This window comes from Alligator sinensis, unplaced genomic scaffold (assembly GCF_000455745.1).
Source record: "Alligator sinensis unplaced genomic scaffold, ASM45574v1 scaffold1089_1, whole genome shotgun sequence".
Taxonomy (NCBI): Eukaryota; Metazoa; Chordata; order Crocodylia; family Alligatoridae; genus Alligator; species Alligator sinensis.
In genome coordinates this window covers 1556807-1570353 of record NW_005842030.1, presented here as the reverse complement: position 1 = coordinate 1570353, position 13547 = coordinate 1556807, and positions in this window count along the sequence as shown.

Sequence of the window (13547 nt, the reverse complement as noted above, 5' to 3'; positions counted from 1 at the left end):
GCAGGAAAAGGGCAGAAGTCCAGCTGAGGAATCCATTGATATTTCTCCATGGATTTTCTATAAACTGCCAGACATCTGTGGCATTGAGGTGCTGTCAAATATTCAATAGCCTCTTCCTTTTGTTAATTCACATCTTCATTACCTGACCATAGTCTGACTTGAAAACAAAGAATTAAAAAGTCCCCTGTTATCAACCAAAGCAAAGTAAAATGTTGAAGGGAGTAAATAGAGACAGTAAGACAGATGGAGAGAGAGAGAGAGAGAGAAGAAATTAGCTCAGGCCCTCGTTCTGCTAGCCGTACCATGTGACCAGATCCCCATGTAAGAGTTGGAGGATCTACCCAGCCTGCAAGATGGGAGCTCAAAGTCATAAATCATACTCGGTGTCTGGCTTGTTGCTGTGGTTTGTCCTGTGTCATCGCCTAACAGCCACAGTCCTCCCATAGCTCCCATTGTACACCTAACAAAAAGATGGCCCCTTCCCCGAAGGTATTCCATTCTGAGTATGAGACTACAGACAAACTGTGGTTACACAAACCAAGAGGTAATAATGAAGGAGGAAGGGAAGGAGGAGTGAAGCAGGTATATTTAACATAGAGCAGATATCAGCTTCACCATCTGGGCTTCAGGACTTGATAGCACTGCAGAGAGGATGGAATCCTGTTAAAGTTGCCCCAAGATAGTGTCCTAAAGACCTTGCAACCAAAGGGTAGCTGGTGTTAGCCAAGCGTTAGCTAATGTAAAATATTTGATGAACATCTGCATCTAAAAGGAGAAAGTCCGATGGACTCTGGGCACAAGAACTGTGGCTCAGAAAGTGCAAATGCACATTCCATTTCTGTTTTAAATTTTTGTTTTCCCTATAAGTGATTCGGTTTTTAGGACACTTAATTGGAAAACTAAAGTAAACTACCTAGTTAGCTGTAGCATGAATATGTCTTGCAGGCAAGAGGTGAAGGACCTTGTTGCTATCTAGTTACCAAGTCACAGTCATACTCAGGGACTGTCTTAATTCGAACTTCCAACATCCTTGTGTATGAATTATGCATTTTAGACTACAAGCCAGTAATATGGAAACCAAAATTATCTACATGAACCATAGACCTCACCTAGTTTGCAGTGTGACTGAGAAGTGTGTATGTGTGTGTGGTATGGCTGCTTGTATGTGTTAAAAGAAAAAGAGGGAGTTGGCTAAGTAGTTGAGTCTGAGCATGTGTTTGCCTATTAACAGAATCAGTGTAGTTAACCTTGTGAGTGGGGTTTTTTAATGATTGCATTAATGGAAAAATAACTTGCTAACCTTGACCCTTCTACAGAGAAACGGGGAAAAAACATAATACTTTGCCTTCCTAAAGTATCTACTATGTGAAGATTCCTGATCCCTTTGCTGCTGATAATTGAATGAACCTGATAATACCCTTGTAAAGTAGAGCTGACATTACAAGTGATTTATAGCTAGATAAACTCAGCAGATCCCACTGTGATTCACTAGCAAATCCAAGAACACAGCCAAGTCTCTTGGGTCTGTTACCTACTCCAAGCACTAGATCTTACTTCTCTTAATGGCAGTTTTAGTTAGGTACTAAAGTATTTTTAGTTAAACTGCTGGAATGCCCAATATAGTGGCTTTGGTTTGCGGCGGGGTGGGAAGTAAACCATGAAAGGGATGGAAATTATTTCTAATGTGGCAACAATCAGAGGAGCATGGACTAGCCTGTTCATCTTTCTTACAAGGCTTCTTATATTGCACTCAATCACCATAGGATCTGAGCTCCTAATACTGCATTAAGCTGCATGACTAACAGCTGTCACATGCTGCTTTGTCTCTCATTCTCTCTCCAGGGAAACTTATGTGCAATGGATTGTATCTGTTTTGTTTGTCTGTTTGGGGAGATTTTTTAAGAAAGTTATGTTGACAATCTGCAAATATGAAATCCCAAGATGTTGGCAAAGTAAACGCTAGCTTGCTTGCTCCAGTCCCGCAGCAGTGGAAAGGGGTCAGATAAGCCCACGTGCCACCAACCTAGGCAAGGACACAAACAGTTCCTTATATTGTAATGAATACTACAAAAGAATCTCCAGGAGTAAATGCAGGAGAATTTCTACTAATAGAGCTGTGGAACCAAACTCCAAATTGGAGCTTTAACAGTTTCCTCATATCTGTAGACTCTTTCATAGAAACTCCCACATGGAGACCCACTGCCATGGAGCATAGGCCATATACACAGAACCAGCACCATGGCACCCACAAAGCAGCAATGCAAACCCAGAGCTATGGACCACACAACTCATATAGACTCTGAGCTTTCGGAGACAGGACTCACTTGTGCAAACCTGTTGCATTACACTTCTATGCTCTGACCTCAGGTCATAGTTCTGGGTAAAGCCTGGAAAAAGGGGATGTCTTATCACAGAATCATAGAAAATTAGGGTTGGAAGGCACTTCAGGAGGTAATCTAGTCCAACCGTCAGCTCAAAGGAGGATCAGCCTGAACTACATCATCCCAGCCAAGGCTTTTAAGCTGGGTCTTACAAACCTCTAAGGTGGAGAGAGTGGTAACCTGTTCCAGTATTTTACTACCCGCCTACTGAAAAAAGTTCTTCTTAATATCTAACCTAAACTTCCCTTGCTGCAACTTAAGACCGTTGCTCCTGGTTTTGTCATCTGCCCCCACTGAGAACAGTCCAGCTCCATCCTGTTTGCAACCCCCCTTTGGGTAGTTGAAGGTTGCTATCAAATCCCCTCTCGGTCTTCTCTTCTCCAGACTAAATAAGCCCTCAGCCTTTCATCATAAGTCATGTCCCCCAGTCCCCTAACCATTTTTCTGGCCCTCTGCTGGACTCTCTCCAATTTGTCCACATCCTTTCTGTAGTGGGAGGCCCAAAACTGGGCACAGTCCTCCAGATGTGGCCTCACCAGTGCTGAACAGAGGGGAAGGCTTCCTCCAGCAAAACTCCACTTATTCCTTTGCTCCCTTTTGAGAGTAAAACCGAATCCAGAAGACGAGATTGCTCTCTGACCTGTTTAATTTGATTTGTATTTATTTAATCACTGATATAATTTTATACAGATTATTCAACTAAGAAATTCATTAAACACAACGACTAGCACCACATAAATTAACGGCTCCCTGTTGTTCTTCAGGAATGTATTGCTCAGGCTGTGCATGTTTCTCACTAATTACTGGGAAAACTACTCAGTTACCACTAATTATAGCAAACTTTTAATTTTCCATTTAATCAGTCTTCTTAGCTTTGCACTTTAATATCCATGAACCAATCCTGCCCTTCTGCTTCATTCCCTGCTGTGTTTCAGGGAGATGTGTGCTTGAGAGACCTGAGAATTAATGATGCATTCCCAAAGGACGTTTAAAAGAGGGAGGAAGGAAGGGGAAGGTGGTCAGAATGTGCTCTTTTCAGTTGAAGGGAAAGAAAGAAACAGACCCCATGTGAAATGCCTTAAGGCACAAACAAGAAACTGCACTGTTTCAGCGAGATATTCTCCTCCTCCTAATAGTGCAGCCAGGAGGCTTTTGAATGAATAATTGCTCGGTAGTGTTGCCTAGAGGATAGGACACGTGAGTGAGACTCAGGAGACTTGGCTTCTATTTCTTACTTAGCCACTATCCTCCTAGATTACCTTGGGCAAGTTACTTTGCCTCCTTCTGTCTGGTTCACAATGTGTAAAGTAAGCATAACAATGCTAATCTCCTTGGCAAAGCTCTCAGCAGACTGCAGATGAAAGTTATAGGCAAGAATTTGGGATTATTACTGAAGATTTCTAAAATGAAATATTTTGGCTGAAGATTTCCCAGTATGCTATAACAGGGAGGCAGAGAGTCTGCATTACTTTAAGGGAGAATCAGAAGGAAGAGTCCCAGGTAAGCTAGGCTGCTCCTTATGGGCTACTGGAGAACAGACTTCCAGGGTCTTAGAGTCTGCGAGTGCCTATTGCAGAGTGAGCTACTCTGCAGTAGTATGATAGGGCTGAGTCGGCTGAAGGCCGCAAGAGAACCCATTGCAGAGCTAGCTGCTATGCAATAGTATCATGTGGCAAAGCCAGGCTTGGATAGATAGGCATGTTAATAGCTGTTCTGGAGGGCAGCCAGCCTAAGTAGAAATACCTGTGGGTGGCTGGGAAGTCTCCTGACCAAAAGAGTCAGGGCTAAAGCAACATACAAGCCCAGGGCTGGAGCTAGGAAGGCAGGATGTCTCAGAAGGTGCCAGGGAAAGAGCTCTGCACGGAGAGAACTGGGGCTGAGTCACTGGCTGGGATCTGCCTGACATGAGGCCTACAAGTAAAGAAGGGAAGACTTGTCAAGACCTCAGCTTTGTTATGCAGTCAGACAGCTTATAGTTCCTATTTTAGCCCGGGGGCTTACCCTTTTGTTAGAATTTGTTATAAACTATAATAAAAGGGTCTGACAGAGGAGTCAAGGGGACTGACAGGGGAGCTGGAAGTCTCAGTGACGTCAGATGGGCACATGGTTATTCTGAACCACATAGGGGCAAACCAGGCCCTTGGAGGGTGAACCCAGAGCCCTGGAGGAGGAAAACCATAACTCATGAAGGGTAAACCCAGAGCCTGGAGTGAGGAGATCAGAGCCCTTGATGGGTGAACTCAGAGCTCTATAAGGGTGAAACCAAAGATTTGAGGGGTAGACCCAGAGCCCTACAGAATCAAAGGCAAAGCCACGAGGGGTGAGACCAGATCACCAGAGAGAAAGAACCAGAGCAGTACACAAGCCTGACCAGGGTTGGACATCAACCAGGGCAGAGAGGTTCGAGGCTGAACTGAGAGCCAAGGGCCCACCAAAATAAGCAGTTGGTAACACTTGCAAGCATGGGCATAGCTGTAGAGATGGTTAGAGGTCACCAATGTAGCTCTTATGGCACTCAGTTACCAAAGCCCCTCATAAATCTAGAAGAACTAAGCCAGTGTTCCCCAGGGACTTTTCAGCACCCTCCTGACTCTCTTTGTTCAAAACAACATCAAAGGCATGGCAGGAAAGGAAAGGAGAGACCCAAGAACCAGTGGGGCAGGAAATGCCAGGCCAACAGGAGGTGCCAAAGCTATCCCTGGGACTTGGGCTTCCTACATATGCCAATTAAAAAAGAAAAGTGTTTGTCTTTTCAGTATCGAGTATCCTAGAAACTGTGTAAGCTTTAAGTGACTGCTGTCAACAAAGTCAATGAGAGTTTTACAATTAACTCAGAAGTAGTAGAGCTCTTCTGGTCAGTCCTGACAGACAGGCCTGTTACTATATCTCTCTTCACATGTTGCATCCTACTGAGTACTGTAATCACATCAAACTGGGCTAAAATGAAAACAGTGCAAAGAGATAGATGTGCCCCAAAATATTTGGTTTGTTTTATGTTGTACAGGCTAGTAGTGTAACAGGGGGGCAACTGGGCATCCACTTAGTTAAGGCGGGGTTAGAGAGGTGCAAAAATAGCTGCCACTTGGCTATACCACCACCACTGGCGGCCAATGCTTCTCCATGCACCACCACCACCCTGTTACATCTCTGGTAGACTGCAATAGAGTGCAGTTGGCATTGCTGATAAGCTTGTTCCTTTTTTTTTTTTTTTTTAATAAAGAGAACAGCCTTCATGCAAAAGTGGTGCATGGTCTGTTCTGGCTCATGTACCATCCTCAGTACTGTAATATCTGAGCACCTCTATGTAGTGTACTAAGTAGCATGACTCACCTATGCCACATGTGTTTTGTTCACTCTCATTTCTCCCCAGGAGGATACTGTGCACCCACTACAACTTTTTGGGAGTGTTATATTTAATTTATTTTTATTTTTTTTAGTTTTATGCTGCCCCGTGTCTTGGAATCTCTGAGTCTGTTAATATTCCCATTTGTTTCCTTCCTTCACAAAACAGGGGAAAGGCAAAGCAGCCTTCGTTCTCATAACACTTGCAGGTTTGTGTCAAGAAAATGTCTATAATCAAATTCATGCTTCAGGGGTTCTGCTGATTGCCTATGGGGGTCAGGAAGGACCTCCCATCCCAAATTAGATTGGTGGAAAAATGGCCAGTTGGTCACTTTCCTCAGCACCATAGATCTTTTGAGCATGTCTTATCTAATCAATTTTTTGTTATCCCAAGGGTCTCAGACATTAATGGCACTTCCACTTTTCCTGCTCTTTGTGACATGCAACAGTTCATTCTCTTGAGAACTGAAATGCCTCCTTTATTCTCAGCCAGATGCTGTGATGCCCTGGAGGTGCTGTGGTACCTTTAAGGCTGCAATCAAATGCCACAACGTATTCACACTACTGGGTGTGCAAACACCTACACATGACTCACAAGATAAATACAGGCAACCCCCGCTTAACACTGGTTCACTTAGTGCTATTTTGCTATAACACTCATTTTGCATTGATACCTGATTCCACTTAGCACTCAGCAAATTCCATTATAATGCTCACGGTCGCCATCTTGGTTTATCAAAAACTTTTCATTTTGTTTAATGCTATTTACACTTAATGCTCGATTTTTCTGGAACCAGAACACATTGGCCTGTTGTGGGCTTTCTGGGTTTTTTTCCGACAGAAGAATTGCTCTCTTATTGGTCCATAATCAAAAAACAAGTGAAAGCTCAAAGCTGACATTTTTTTGAGGGGCATCAAGTCTAAAAAGGTTAAGAACCACGAATACACTCATCTTGGTATACCTTAGGTAAAGCTTAATGGGCACTGAAATACAGGAGGCCAAACTAGATGATCTGATGGCCCCTTTGACCTTGAGTTCTATGAAACAATTAGAGAAGGGGCATTCAGAGAAGCTCACCTTGCATTTGTCACAGAAAGTGATGAGATCTGCGATGGTCTTTAGTTCCTGTGAGAGTTTGTTTGGCAGCTTGGACTGTCATCCAAAGAAAGCTGTCTCTTGCACAGACAAGCATTACCCTTCCAGTAGAAGATGTTGTGGTGCTAAAGAACCAAGGTTGTCAACCGCAATCTCTGTCCCCAAGCAGTCAGTGAATATGTTGCATGCCCCTCTCTGCTCTGGTGTAGTAGGTAAAGTATAACAAGGGAAGCACTACGTTTGGAAAGCCTTCACAATTGTTTGGCCTCATGTGATTTAGACTTCCTTCTATATTTGCACTTTTATATAGCTCTTTTCAATCCGGGTGCCTTTTAAAAATATATATATATATATACCTTATTACTGAGTTGGGATGAATCATTCCTTCCACTTTAAAAATCAGTAGGTGAAGTTCTGCGACCTCTGTTTGAGCAAGCTGTCAGAGCAACTGATTAAATCTGTCCCTTCCGGCCTGAAACCGATGAATCTAAAATGCACAAGAATCCCTTCACAGACATGATCCCCTTTCAGGAGAGGGATGTGGCAGCTGTTTGTCAACACTTCTCAACCCAGTGTGATAGTTTAGGGTAAGAGTTGTAAGAGAATCCTTGAACCTGATGGGGTGGCACCTTTGTAAGGGGACAACACTAGTTACGCAAGCTGGAACTTCTGAGGTGCCAGGCAGAAGTGACGCAGGTAGATCAGGAAGATGGAAAATTTAAAATCTCCCCGTACTAGAACTTTCCCACTGTTCTTGAAGCAGAAGACCCCATGAGAGCTTGAATATCTGCCCATACTGCTCTTGCCTATCTTCCCATGCCTAGCCAGTCTGTTCTCCATCTCCCCACACCCTGCCATCACTGCCCCTTTTCTATCTCAGACAGTCAAGATCTACCTGGGAACAATAAAACCACTTTATAGAGATTTATATATTGTAAGAACACTTCTTATAATGCACTGAAACTGAATACTAGTTGGAAGTAACTAAGAAACAAAGGGAGTTGTATCACATAAATCTCTTGGGAGCTTCAGATGTACTTGAACGAATGCAGGTGGTCACTGTTGTACAGTAAATATTCAAATCCTACCCCTTTTTAGAGTCAGGAGGAGGCCACACCAAACCATTTCTCTGCGAACTGTCTTTAAAGGGTCTGGTCAATGTCAGGTCTCACCTGAACCTTTTCGCATTTCTCGTGTAATCATATCTTCTTATCATCCCTGGCAGTAAATGTGCCAGATGATCCTGTCTTCATTGCACAAGCAATAAAAAGCATGATTTAGAAGGACCTTTGTCCTGAATCCATGTTGCCCCCCACAAGACCCCCATTTTGAGACGGAAGTAATGCATTCCCTACTTCAGCTCTCGAGTATTTGATGTTTAGGGAAGCTTGCGGAGAGTTTCTGCTTTTGTTTTCTTTCTAAAATGACTGGAGGTCCATTAGCTAAGGAGTGAAGGCAACTGTATCAGCATTTTTAGCCAAAGAAAACAAAAATCTACCAAGGAATCCTATTTTTTTATCATTCATTTCTTAATATTGTCCGTTCCTTTGTGACTTGCCACTCTAGTGCTGTGTAATGTTTTGGGCATTTTATGAATAATATAATTGGGAGAGTGCTGTCATTTAAACCGATCTTCACTAATAGATTCAGCTGAAACAGGTGTTAGGTACAAATATAAATAAAAACATAGGCTGATCTCTTCCCCTTTATTTGCAAGAAAGCTTTTGTTTGTTTTAGCCTCTTCCAGAAGTAAAGGTTATTTCATCTTTGGGAATTGACTTTCACAAGCAGCCTTTGGGTGAAAATACAGCAGCACCTTAGAAAAAAGGAGATGCTAAGTGGGTTTTAATGTTCCCCTTCTTGCTGGATGGGGTAAACCTGGTCATTGAATGGAAACATGAAACCCAGCAAATGTTTATAGTATTTTATCAGTCCCAATCCTGGGCCAAAAACAACTATAATATATGCCACCCTCTCAAGAGCTGATTTTTTGGTGAAAGAGAGAGCTCATTGTCTATCAGCTTCTTTTCAATATTCCATCTCACCTCAATCAGGTACAAAGCCATCAGTGGCAACAAGGACATCAAGGAATGACGTGAGTTTGGCCCGACCCTGGATGACATTCTCAATGACCACACATTTATATAGGGAAGGATTGAGCTCTGCAGAACTGAGACTATGTTTCCTTACAGGAAAGAGTAGTTATCCCCCTGCTGTTATGTAGACAGGAGAGACGGGGACTTTTTTTTAATCAAATAGGAAATGCATTGTTAAATGGCATTTTAAAGGAATTGTAACTATTCACAAAGTTGTGTTAAATTGGGCAAGTGGTTTCAGTCCAAAAAAAAAAAAAAAAGGGGGGGGGGGGGGGGTGGTAGGGAAAAATGCCCAAAATATTAAAGCATTTCATTTTAACATGTTCAAGCCAAAGTGTTTCCAGCTTATTTTAATGGCATTTTTATTTATTAATTGACGTAAACTCAAAATGTAAAGATTTGAAGAAAGGTTAAAAATCCAAAACCTAAATGAAGCACTTAACGTTTCATTCCAGATCAAATGAAATGGTTGAGGTTGGCCCAGAATCAGTATTTCTGGAGGTGGTTTCCAATTTTGTCAACATTTTGAAAAAAACCCTTTTTCGGTGTGATCGAAACATTTTTTCCCCTGATTTTTGTTTGTTTATTTCCAGTTCAGACACCAAAATAAAGAATCCTATTATTTTCCCATTTTACTACCACCCTACTTAATTCTCCCTTGGATAATAGAATATCCAGATGAAGTCGCGGCATGTGTGTTTTCTCTGGGTCAGAAGCTGAGGAGCTTCCGACATAAGCTTATTGCAAGTGATGCGGCACAAGATACCTCTCACACATGCATAGGTATGTACACTTCTCATTATCTAGAGAAGGGGTCAAAATATAGGCCACAGGTGTGGCCAGGAATGGATAAGGCCTGCCATGGAATTTATGGCCCTGGTGCTCCGGTGGACATAGCCCTTAGAGGCTAGAGGGCAAGCAAGGGTGATGTGACAGAGCCATCAGTTGCCCTGCAGCCATCAGGCCCACCACCACTTGACCTACTGCCACCACCAACACCACAGTAGCTGCAATGGTAGCCAGTGCTGCCACCATTGCTGCAGTGGCTATAGCTGCAGCTGCTGCCCCATACCTGATCTTACCTATGTGGAGCCCATGGCCTTATACCCAGAACCAGCACCATGGCACCCACAAAACACCAATGCAAACCCAGAGCTATGGACCACACAACTCACATAGACTCCGAGCTTTGGGAGACAGGACTCACTTGTGCAAACCTGTTGCATTACACTACTATGCTCTGACCTCAGGTCATAGTTCTGGGTATAGCCTGGAAAAAGGGGTTTATCATAGAATCATAGAAATTTAGGGTTGGAAGGGCCTTTAAGAGGTCATCTAGTCCAACTCCCTGCTCAAAGCAGGACCAGCCCCAACTACATCATCCCAGCCAAGGCTTTTAAGCTGGGTCTTACAAACCTCCAAGGATGGAGAATCCATCACCTCTCTGGGTAGCCTGTTTCAGTGCTTTACTACCCTTCTAGCGAGAAAATTCTTCCTAATATCCAACCTAAACTTCCCTTGCTGCAAATTAAGACTATTGCTCCTTGTTCTGTCATCTGCCCCCACTGAGAACAATCCAGCTCCATCCTCTTTGGAACCACCCTGCAGGGAGTTGAAGGTCGCTATTAAATCTCCTCTCGGTCTTCTCTTCTCCAGACTAAATAAGCCCCTTTCCCTCAGTCTGTGCCTCAAGGTGAGTCTGATCAAGCCTGATGTAGGGTGTAGAAATAAGTCATGAGAACCACACACAAAAGAACCACACACAGAAAGCAGGGCAGGGTGGCACCCTAGAGACTAACTGGTTCTGAGAGAGATGAGCTTCCATAGGCAGCAACTTACTTTGCCAGATGTTAGCAAGGACCTAACATCTGACAATGCAGGTTGTTGCCTATGAACGTGCATGTTCTCCGAACCAGTTAGTCTCTCAGATGCCACTCTGAACTGCCTTCTGCCTGATTTCAGACTAACCTAGCTAATGGCCTCTGTGCTGAAGAAACCACAGTGAATTCTCCCTCTCCCCCCCTCTTTCCGTATAAATAGATTGGTTAGCTAAATTGCTTATAGTCAGTAACCAATTACCAGTTTCTCACACTAGGACGTATAGCACTCTGGGGGCACATGACCAACTTTTATAGGATATGCAAGGTGAAGGAATGGAAAAGTAGAATGGAGAAAAGAACTATAAATTCATGAAAAGGAAGAGAAAGCTAAGATGGAGAACAACTCTGCAATAGCTCTTAGGTTGTTGGAAAGCTCACAGTATGGTTGTAGTGTTAAAGTGTTACTTCTTTTATCATCCATAACACAGACTTGTACATGAAACAAGTACATGGACAATTTTCAAAGTGGGCATGTCACCCAAAAAAGTTTGAGAGCCACTGCCTTGGTGTATCTTGTAGAAAATTGAGCAGTGCTTAGCAAAGAAAACCTCTTCTGCCTCTATTGTCATGCATTGCCTACAATAGTTTGCAGCTGCCTAGATGTTTTCTACCCACACTTTTAGGACATGATCCAAAGCCTGCTAAAGTCAGGCAGTCTCATTTCATAGACTTTGATCAGCTTTAGATCAAACTTTAATTCTACGGCCAAACTTTGCGATATCAGCAAGCACCTCCAATATCAAAAGAACAAGAAAGACCAATTTTTGCTACCATCTGGGGACAAATCATTTCCATCCCAAGAAGGAACCCTCCACCTGCAGCCACTCCAGTTACATTCATTTGGAATCAGATACCACGTCCATCTGCTTGAAGTGTTGGTTTTTGGTTTGACCATCTGGCACAGCAGGTAGAGAGCCTGGATTAAAAACATGATTTTTACAATAGGCACTGAGCCTCTCTGAGTCAAATTCCCATTTCTATTCCATTCATTATTTTCACAGTCATAGCATTTGCTTAGTTTTCTAACATAAGGGCCTGATTTAAATCCTGTTTGCTCTCTATCATAGTGTCACTACATGATAAAGTTGCACCCCCATTGAATGGATACCTATAATGGAAAAGAAAATATTTTTCTTGACATTTACTTAGGAAATCTCAATGAAAAATTTTTGGGGGTGGGGAATAAAGAAGAAGGATAGTGTAGTAGTTAACCAGGCTTTGGAAAACCTTGCTCTACCACATATATATTACATGAACTTGGTCAATTAATTTAAGCTTTTTGTGCTTCCATTCCTCGTAAGTAAAATAAGGATAATAATTCACATAAGCATCTGTGATAATAAATCCAGGTGATCAAGTGTATGGTAACTTGGAGCATATAAATACATTAGATCAGAGTGATGTTAGTGCTGATAAAAAATGCTGCCTCGATAACCGTGTAGACTAAAGTCCTCTCAGTTTTTCAGAGAAAGGACTGGAGGGGTAGAGTGGGATCTGGACAACATGCCTGCACAGGAGAGTAGGTAGCATAAGCCCTTCTCATTGAATGTGTGTACAGGGCAGCTTGACACAGAGTTTGGACACAAAGGGATTCTCAAAAATGTCCTGACAAGGATTTTTCATTGGCAGATGGGATAAGTGAAACCTTGTTGAAAGTAACAAGGTGCTGCATTATTTCTGCTGACTTTTTTGGATAAATACAGAGAGGTTTTGAAATGTTGAGATAACTGCCCAATTCCCTCCAGTCTCTCCCGCTTCTGCAGCTTCCCAGAAAGCATGCCTCAGCATTGGGACCCCTGGCTTCCCATGGCTCCAGAGTACTCCCAGGACTCTCCTATCAGCCAGCCTAAGTCCTGTCCACACTGTCAAGTGGAACCAGGGACCTGAAAGGTCTGGGGACAGGCTTCATGAATCTGAAAATCTGGGGCAGCCATGAGCCTGGCTTCTAGACTCACCATCCAGGTGGCTACCTGGGCTGAACAGTTATCAGCAGGGACCCAGGCTTTCCATTTGCTGCAGAAAAATGTGGAAAAATGCAGGTTTTCTCCTTTAATTGAGAAAAATATGGATTTTTCCCTGTTAAAGGAGAAAAACATGGAAAACAACAGGGTTCCCCTTACAGGCTGGTAGAGTTTCAGCCTGCAAGGGGCTGCCTGGGGCTGTGGGAAGCAAGAGGAGTATGATCAGGCTGGGGGCACCACGTGCATGTGCAGGTGCACACTTGCACATGGCAGACAGGTAGCAGTGAAGATCGGCTTCTGCAGCAACCTGCAGATAAGTTTATGGGGACGTGGGATGTAGGGGGCACAGACCACACGTCAGGGGGCAGGGGAGACACAGGCCATGTGGTGTGTGGGGCACGTGTTCCCCCAGATTTCTGCACCTGCTGAGGGCTGCAGTGGGGCCAGACCAGCTCCAGGCAGGTGCTGCCTATGCAGCCCAATGGCCAAGACCTGGTGTGGGAGGGAGCGCCACATTACCATGGCTGCCAAGGTGAGGCACCCCCTGCCCACCTGGCAGCAGCAGGGGCACAACCCCATGCCGCCACCACGCCTGCACCATGACAGTGTGGCACTCTCTTCTGAACTGGGTCCTGCCCGCTGGGCCGCAGAGGTCGCACCTTCCTGAACTGATATGGCCCCATTAGAGACCCACACCCTGTTGGGGGTGCAGAAATCTGGGGGGGGCACATGCCTCCCTGTGTCCCCATGCAACACCTGTGCTCCCCCACTGCTGTGTCACATCGCCAGTG